The 9,487-nt window shown below is 44.5% G+C and overlaps 1 pseudogene; it reads right to left on the bottom strand.

Moving 5' to 3' along the window:
• Positions 1-1,947: 1,947 nt before the first annotated feature.
• LOC138364170 (etoposide-induced protein 2.4 pseudogene) lies at positions 1,948-8,442 on the bottom strand (annotated as a pseudogene).
• Between the last annotated feature and the right edge of the window lie 1,045 nt (positions 8,443-9,487).

Raw genomic sequence — 9,487 nt, 5'->3', positions numbered from 1 at the left:
CATTTACTCCAGTCCTGACCCCCTTGCTCTAAACGCCACAGTAAATACTGAGCTAGAGAAAGTCCATCTTTGGCTAACTGCCAACAAACTCACCCTTAACATTGACAAAACGTTTTATATTCTGTTTGGCAATAAATCCTCTAATCATATAAATCTCAAAATAAACAATACCCAAATTTGTAACAAATTAGATGGCAAATTCCTTGGCGTTCTCATCGACCACAAGCTGAATTTCCAGGGACACATTCTAAATATATCAAAAAAAGTTTCAAAAACTGTTGGCATTCTTTCTAAGATCAGATATTATGTACCCCGCCCTGCCCTGGTGACTCTCTATTACTCCCTCATCTATCCATATCTCAACTATGGCATTTGTGCTTGGGGTTCTACTACCCAAAATCATTTACGTCCTCTAATTACTCAACACAAAGCTGCTATTAGGACAATATCCAACTCTAGCCCCAGACATCACTCGGTACCCCTACTCAAATCTCTGAATATGTTAGATATTAAGTCATTGCACATTCTCTCATGTGTATTATACATATATAAAATGCTGAACTGTAATGCCAATCCTGACCTCAAAAGATTCATTGAAGGTTGTAACAGAACCCATGAGTACCACACCAGAAATAAATATAGTTTTGATATTCCTAGAGTACGACTTAATCATACTAGAAATGCTCTTCAAATCAAGGGACCCGGAATGTGGAATGATCTTCCCAACCATGTTAAAGACAGTACCTCTCTCAACCAGTTTAAGATAAAAACGAAGCACTACCTAATAAATTCCCTGTAACCTACCTTACCCCTCTGTTGTCAACCCATGTATGTTTTTTTTTTTTCAAAACAACGCTGTTTGAATGTAATTTTCTGTAATAATTTGTAATTGTATTTGTGCTGCTTTTTCAACCATGTTCCCCCTTCTTTTACCTCTATTTTTATTTGTTCTCAACACATTTTATTCTTTTTACCCATTAGTTTTAAGCTTTAGTCTTTAATGTTTTTCCTGCCCGAAACGCTTTGCGTAATAGTGGCTTTAGGCATTGTATGTACTGGCTCTATCTATTAACCCAACAAACCTTGTAAAATCTCTTTATGTATGTACCTTACCTAAATAAACATTTATTTATTATTTATTTATTATTTCGGGGCTTAGCGTCCTCGACCAGGCCTCCTTTTTTGTTATACATCCCCAGGAAGCAGCCCGTAGCAGCTGTCTAACTCCCAGGTACCTATTTACTGCTAGGTGAACAGGTGCATCGGGGCGATAGAAACTCTTGCCATTTGTTTCCGCCTCCAACGGGGGATCGAACCCGGAACCTCAGGACTGTGAATCCGAAGCGCTGTCCATTCGGCTGTCTGGCTTCGTTACATCCACTTACTCATGAGTCATTTATCAGCTTGCAAATTCTTCACATACTGTCAATGTCTCACTCCATATTACTATTTTAAGTACATTCACATTTTTTGTTTTATATTTCTCATGGAATTCACAAGCCAATCATAAAACCATAAAATTACTATACACTCGCCTATTTTCCTCATAGATACTATTGCTAACTATAGTCCCTTGCACAAGATGGCAAGAGAGGCAGCCAAATAACAAACTCTCATAGCTGATGGAACAAGTTCCAGTTGAGTGAGTAAGGGGGTGTAAGAAACCACCCCTGTCGATGACCTATTTGACCATGTTATGTGGATATAAAAAAATCCATGGATTAATACATGTAGCTTCTCTTCTGGGGAAGAGAGATGGGATCTCTAAATCATCATCAATCAACATGTGGTCAAAATAATTCTTAGTATACAACAGAACAACTGCCGGCCAAGCAATATTAATATGAAATATTGTTGCATCTTTGGTGAAGCAACTTTTGCTTTGGTCACAGACAATAAAACAGCTTCAAATGTCTGGAGCAATTCCCATTCATTAAAAAAATCTTTCTAACGTCTACTGGGAAGAAAGGAAGTAGAGCGATAAGGAGATGGCTGAGGAGTCTTGCTGGGGGTCGGTAGAGGATATCTTGTGACTAGAGTCTGGATGATGCGGTTGGACACACCAACCACCAAAGAAAACAAATGCATTTGGCAACCATTGGTGTTAAGCACTGGATCAGCCTCGTTGGCACTGATGATGAAAACAGGAAGTGACAAAGCAAAGAGACATCCACTAATCTACATTGAAGATTGATACATTGTGATAAGTGCCAGGGGAAGGCCAAACCCTATGAAGTACAGCCAGTTCTCATCGATGAAACTTAATCTCTTGATTAGTTCCCAACCCATGTTGAACCATCTGTACTCAAAGGCATAGAGAGCATTAAGCATACACAGGTGAATACCGTTCAGGATCAAATCTACACCCACCAGAGGCACCAGCTTCATCAAGCTAGCCTGTATGACAAAAAGAAACTGGTCAAAGATGGAGATGAGAATCGGCTACAAGTTTACTGATGCTGCTGATTAGGTGAGGACGTCCTTGGCGCTGGCGATATACACTGTGAGCTATGTGTTGGAACCATATGGTGTTAATGATCCTGGAGAGCACGAGGAGTGGCAAGACCCACAAAATGTTGAAGATGGTTGTGAGGATGGGCAGCACTAACGGCCACACTGGCCCCCTTCATCCAGGAAGAGCCTCAGCCCCCTGCTTCAGTCCCGGCAGCAGCATGTAGTGCAAGAATGTTACACTGAGGCCGAAAACAGCACCGTTGAGGATGCAACACTGCAATGTAAATGCAATGCATTGTAAGCATATAAATGCAATGCATTGAATTGTTGGGCCCATTCTAATCACACAATGTTGATAAGTGTGAACTCAAAGATTTACTAGTTGGTCAAAGCTTCACACTCCCAATCGTTACAAGGGATCTCTCTCTCTCTCACACACACACACACACACACACACACACACACACACACACACACACCTCTCCCATACCCACCATGTCCCCCCTCCCGCCTTTCCCCCCATCCCCCCTCCCCCTTCATCCCATACCCTCTCTATCCCTCCTCCCTCACACAATATCCTCCATGTCCCCCCTATCTCATTACCCGATACCCTACCTGTTCCCCCTTTCCTTGAACCCCCACCCCCCACTCCAAAATCTTTTCAGTCCCTGCAAACCACGTCATAGATCTTCACACCCAGGGAACAGCTTTCCCCACCAGTAGAACACTCACCAAGAAGGGGACAAGAAAATGAACAGAAGATAGCTTCAAGGCAATGTACACTAACATAAATGGGATTACAAATAAAACAAGTGAACTCTGAGAATGGGCACTAGAAGAAAACCCAGACATAATAGCACTCACAGAAACAAAGCTAACGAAAACCATAACAAATGCAGTGTTTTCACAGGACTTCTATGTAGTGAGGAAAGAGAGAGAAGGGAGAAGAGGTGGTGGTGTAGCTTTGCTGCTAAGAAAACGTTGGAGTTTTGAAGAGATGGTTAATCAGAGCTGTGAAGGTTTCAGTGATTACATATCAGGCACCATTGCAGCTGGAGGACAGAAAATTATAGTAGTAGTCATATATAACCCCACACCGAACGATAGAAGACCCAGACAGAAATATGATAGAATCAACATGGCCACCATCAACATAGAGAACATCTTCTGTGGCAAGCAGGAATGGATCCAGACTACAAGTCACAGGAGACTTGAATCATGGGAAGATAGATTGGGAGAACAGAGACCCACATGGAGGACCAGACACATGGAGAGCTAAGCTGCTGAACATGGCAACAAGAAACTTTCCAAGTCAACACGTCAAGGGATCGACAAGAATGAGAGAGGAGAGGATGAGCTAGCTTTGCTTGATCTGATATTTACCCTAAAATGAGTCGGATATAAGGGAAGGGAAGTTGGAAGCCCCCTTGGGAATGAGGGATTACAGTGTATTGAGCTTTGAGTACCTGCTTGAGCTAGGAATTATCTCCCCAAAAAAGAACTGCGAAACATAGGGCTGGCGTACCGAAAAGGAAAGTATGTGATGAATAAATTCCTAAGGGATATACTATGGGACACAACTCAGAGCTAAGTCCGTACAAGACATTGATGAACTGTCACCCAAAAGTGTCAGGAGGCGGTAAGCAGGTTTTTCCCGGTCCGACAGGAAAAAAACGAGAAGCAAACGAAGAATTCGTGGTTTAATAGGGAATGGATGAAAGCAAAGGAGCTGAACAAAAAAGCGTGGAGGAACTTCCAAAATAACAGAACACCAGAAAGTAGAGAGAGATAACAGAGAACCAGGAACGAGTATGTTAGTGTGAGAAGAGCAGCTGAGAAAAGGTATGAAAATGATACAGCTAATAAAGCCATCACAGAACCAAAGCTACTACACAGTCACATCAAGAGGAAAACAACAGTGAAGGAACAGGTGATGAAAATTAGAACGGGTGAGGACAGGTACACAGAGAATGACAGAGGTGTGTGAAGAACTCAACAGGTTCCAGGAGGTCTTTACAATAGAACAAGGAAAGGTCACGGCGCTAGGAGAGGTGGCAGCAAACCAGGCGACCTTGGAAGGGTTCGAAATTACAAGTGATGAGGTCAAGAAGCATCTATTGGAGCTGGACGTGAGAAAAGCTGTTGGGCTGGACGGAATCTCACCATGGGTATTGAAAGTGTGTGCAGGAGCACTTTGTTTGCCACTCTCCATAGTGTATAGTAGGTCAATGGGTACTAATTCTGGAAACGGGAGACCTACCAGAAATATGGAAGACGGCTAATGTAGTCCCAATATACAAAAAGGGTGACAGACAAGAGGCACTGAACTACAGGCCAGTGTCCTTAACTTGTATACCATGCAAGGTGATGGAGAAGATCGTGAGAAAAAAACTAGTAACACATCTGGAGAGAAGGGACTTCGTGACCACCCATCAACATGGGTTCAGGGAAGGTAAATCTTGCATGACGGGCTTAATAGAATTCTACAATCAGGTGACAAAGATTAAGCAAGAAAGAGAAGGATGGGCGGACTGCATTTTTTGGACTGTCGGAAAGCCTTTGACACAGTACCCCATAAAAGTCTGATGCATAAGCTGGAGAAACAGGCAGGAGTAACTAGTAGGGCGCTCCAGTGGATAAGCGAGTACCTAAGCAATAGGAAGCAGAGAGTTAGTGAGGGGTGAGACCTCAGATTGGCGTGAAGTCACCAGTGGAGTCCCAAAAGGCTCTGTACTCGGACCTATCCTGCTTCTGATATACGTAAATGATCTCCCAGAGGGTATGACTCATTCTTCTCAATGTTTGCTGACGACGCCAATATTATGAGGAGGATTAACACAGAGGAGGACAGCTTGAGGCTTAAAGAAGACCTGGACAAGCTGAGGAATGGTCGAACAAATGGCTGTTAGAGTTTAACCCAAGCAAATGTAATGTAATGAAGATAGGTGTAGGGAGCAGGAGACAAGATACAAGGTATAATTTGGGAGATGAAATACTTCCAGAGAGAGAGAGAGACCGAGACAGAGACCTGGGGGATGATATCACGCCAGACATGTCCCTTGAAGCTCATATCAAGAGGATAACATCAACGGCATATGCCAGGTTGGCTAACACAAGAACGGCCTATAGAAACTTGTGCAAGGAGTCTTTCAGAACATTATATATCCCATTATATATCATTATATATCCCAGACATCACTCGGTACCCCTACTCAAATCTCTGAATATGTTAGACATTAAGTCACTGCACATTCTCTCATGTGTATTATACATATATAAATCGCTAAACTATAATGCCAATCCTGATCTCAAAAGCTTCATAGAAGGTTGCAACAGAACCCATGAGCACCACACCAGAAATAAATACAGTTTTGATATTCCTAGAGTACGACTAAATCAAACCAGAAATGCTCTACAAATCAAGGGGCCCAGAATGTGGAATGACCTTCCCAACCATGTTAAAGACTGTACCTCTCTCAACCAGTTTAAGTTAAAAACGAAGCTATACCTAATAAATTCCATGTAACCCACCTTACCCCCCTGTTGTCAACCCATGTATATTTTTTGTTTTTTGTTTTTCAAATCAACGCTGTTTGTATGTAATTTTCTGTAATAATTTGTAATTGTATTTGTGCTGCTTTTTCAACAATGTTCCCCCCTCTTTTACCTCTATTTTTTATATGTACTCATCACATCTTTTCTTTTTACCCATTAGTTTTAAGCTTTAGTCATTAATGTTTTTCCTGCCCGAAACGCTTTGCGTAATAGTGGCTTTAGGCATTGTATGTACTAGCTCTATCTATAAAGCCAACAAACTTTGTAAATCTCTTTATGTATGTACCTTACCTTAATAAAAATTATTATTATTATTATTACATACGTCAGAACAATCCTGGAGTATGGGGTTCCAGCATGGAGTCCATATCTAGTCAAGCATAAGACTAAACTGGAAAAGGTTCAAAGTTCAGGTACTAGTCTGGTGACAAACCTGAGGGGTATGAGCTATGCGGAGAGACTACGGGAATTAAACCTCGCGTCACTGGGAGACATAAGAGTTAGAGGGGACATGATCACCACATACAAGATTCTCAGAGGAATTGATAGGGTAGATAGACACTTCTTAACACAAGGGGCACACTCACCAGGGGACACATGTGGAAACTGAGTGCCCAAATGAGCCATAGAGATGTTAGAAGGAATTTTTTTCAGTGTCAGGGTAGTAGACAAATGGAATGCATTAGGCAGTGATGTGGTGGAGGCTGACTCCATACACATCTTAAAGTGTAGATATGATAGAGTCCAGTAGGCTCAAGAACCTGTACATTAGTTGATTGACCGTTGAGAGGCGGGACCAAAGAGCCAGAGCTCAACCCCTACAAGCACAACTACGTAAGTACACACACACACTTTATCCTGCTCCCCCAAAAGATCAGATCAGATTTATCCAGATCTCCCCAAAATAAGAACTAGGAAAAAAAGGCTGGCATACCGAAAGGGGAATTATGAGATGAGAATTTCCCTAAGGGAAATTGCCTTGGGACACAGATCAGAGCTAGGTCTGTACAAGATATGGACTATGTCTTCCAAAAGTGTCAGGAGGCAGTAAACAGGTTTATCCCGGCCCAAAAGGAAAAATCAGAGAAGCAAAAGAAGAATCCATGGAAGGGCGTGTATGGAATCAAAGGAACTGAACAAAAGGGCATGGAGGTACTTCCAGAATAACAGAAAACCAGAAAGCAGAGAGAGATAGCAGAGAACCAGGAATGAGTATGTTAGGGTAAGAAGAGAAGCAAAGAAAAGTTATGAAAACGATATAGCAAACAAAGCCAAGACCAAACCAAAGCTACTGCAGTCACATCAGGAGGAAAACGGTGAAAGAACAGGTAATTAAGCAAAAGAACAGCTAATGACAAAGGTGTGTAAGAAGAACTCAGCAAGAGGTTCCAGGAGGTCTTCACAATAGAACAAGGTGAGGTCACTGCACTAGGAGAGAGGGAAGTAAACCAGGTGGCCTTTGATGGGCTCGAAATTACGAGAGATGAGGTCAAGAGACACTTGCTGGATCTGGATGTTAGAAAGGCTGTTGATCCAGACGGTATCTCGCCATGTGTACTGAAAGAGTGTGCAGAGGCACTTTGCTTGCCACTCTCCACAGTGTATAGTAGATCACTGGAGACGATCGAGAGAACTACCAGAAATATGGAAGACTGCGAATGTTGTCCCAATATTCCCCCCTCACTGTCTGGCTCGTTGTCGCCGTGAGTGGGCTTGGTGGGCAGCTGCTGGAGTGTGATGCTCCATGGGTCAGTCCTCTGACCTTTTGCAGCCTTATACTCCTGCTGCTGCCTTTACCAATTTTGCCAGACCCCTTTTCCTTTTCCTTGTTTCCTTTCCCCCCCCCCCCCTCTTCTCCTATCAAATTGTCATTTCCTGCCGACCATTTGCCTGTTTTGATTATTCTTTCGACCTTCTTTTGTTTTGACGCCCGGGTGTTTGAGGAGGCATACTCTTGCACCCATAGAACTGTAGTACCCAATGTCTCGAGCGAGGGGGACCCTTTTATTGTCAATCCTCCTTTCGTCACTGAACCCGCTCTCGACGGACTCACAGTTCTTAAGGTGGCGTTTGTGGGGCGTATACTCACGACGCACCTCTGGGAGGCCCTGGCAAGATCGGCGATAGCTTCTTGTTGGGTGTCCTGCCTCTAATTGTGGCTCCATGGTGGGTGTGGGGGCACATTCGTGAATGAAAGTTTTCCCTCGTTTTCATGGTTGATAATGTTTCCCTTGTACTTTCTCAGGCTCGTGGGGTGGGCGACCAAGCCCCCGAGTCTGACTGTGTTGGAAGACCAGGCCCTGTCGCCCCTGCTGCATTGAGCCCCGACGACCTGACTACTCCCCTCAGCTCCCCTCCCACCTCTGCGGTAGGGTCGAGTCCCCAGCCCCCAGTGGTGACCACCTCGTCCTCTGGCACGGCATCGTCTCTCATTGTGACTACTGCACCTTTTACCCCCATGAACTCCCGGGGTTCTCAACGCCGTTCCCGCCACGGCCGCACTCGTACAATCCCTTCCCGTAATAGTACTTACAATGCCTTGTTTGGTCCCGCTACGTGGGCTAAATACTTTGATCTCCACCATCTGGATTCTACTCCTGAAGATTTCTCCCGCCATAAACACCTTGTTGATTCAGTAGATGCCTCAGTTACTTTTAACTCCACCAGTTACGGTTCGCATGTCGTCGCTGCTGCTCCTCTGGATGCAGCTACTCGCTTAGCCGCTTTGTCCTGCATTGGAGAGACCCCTGTTCGGGTCTCCAAGTACGCTCGGTTAAATGCCAGTGTTGGCACTGTTCTCCTCCCACGTGGTGTTCGGAACCTCAAAGATTGCCATGAGGATATTAAACATATCCTCGAAGCTCAAGGTCATTCTGTCCTCCAGGTGGACACGTTTACTCGACCCCCCTCGTGGTCGTCGCCGCCAGCCCCGTCGAGTTGTAAAAATCACCTTTGATAGTAGGGCCCTTCCGCCCTCTATTATTTTTGCTGGTGCCAGATGCTCCGTTCAGGAGTATATTCCCTCTCCTAGACTTTGCAATAAGTGTTGGAAGTTCGGGCACGGTGTCCTCAAATGAACCAGTACTGTGTGTCTGTGCCCCTTGTGTGGGGGACAATAATCACTCTAAGTCTGAGTGCACTTCTCCCCAGACTCGCTGCGTCAATTGCGGTGAAGCCCACCCTACCTTCTCTCGCTCGTGTATGCACTACAAACTCGAGGAAGCCGTCCTCAACTTGAAGCACAGTGATCGTCTGTCTTTTCCTGAAGTGAGACACAAAGTTCGTCGTCTGACCCCATATTGCGGGCGTCTCCTGCGCTCGCATGTTGCGTTCTACCTCTCCTCGTCCTTCCCGTCTTCCTCAGTCTCTCTACCGTTTCCAGCCCTTAAACCCGACCACACCCACCACCTCCTCCCCTATTCCTTTGCCTCCTGTCCCAGATGGTCTCTCCCAGTTCTCCATCTGGGATTTCCCCCCT

This window comes from Procambarus clarkii, chromosome 12, assembly GCF_040958095.1.
Source record: "Procambarus clarkii isolate CNS0578487 chromosome 12, FALCON_Pclarkii_2.0, whole genome shotgun sequence".
Classification (NCBI taxonomy): Eukaryota; Metazoa; Arthropoda; class Malacostraca; order Decapoda; family Cambaridae; genus Procambarus; species Procambarus clarkii.
The sequence above is the reverse complement of the archived record's forward strand: the minus strand, read 5'-3'. Positions and strand labels throughout refer to the sequence as shown.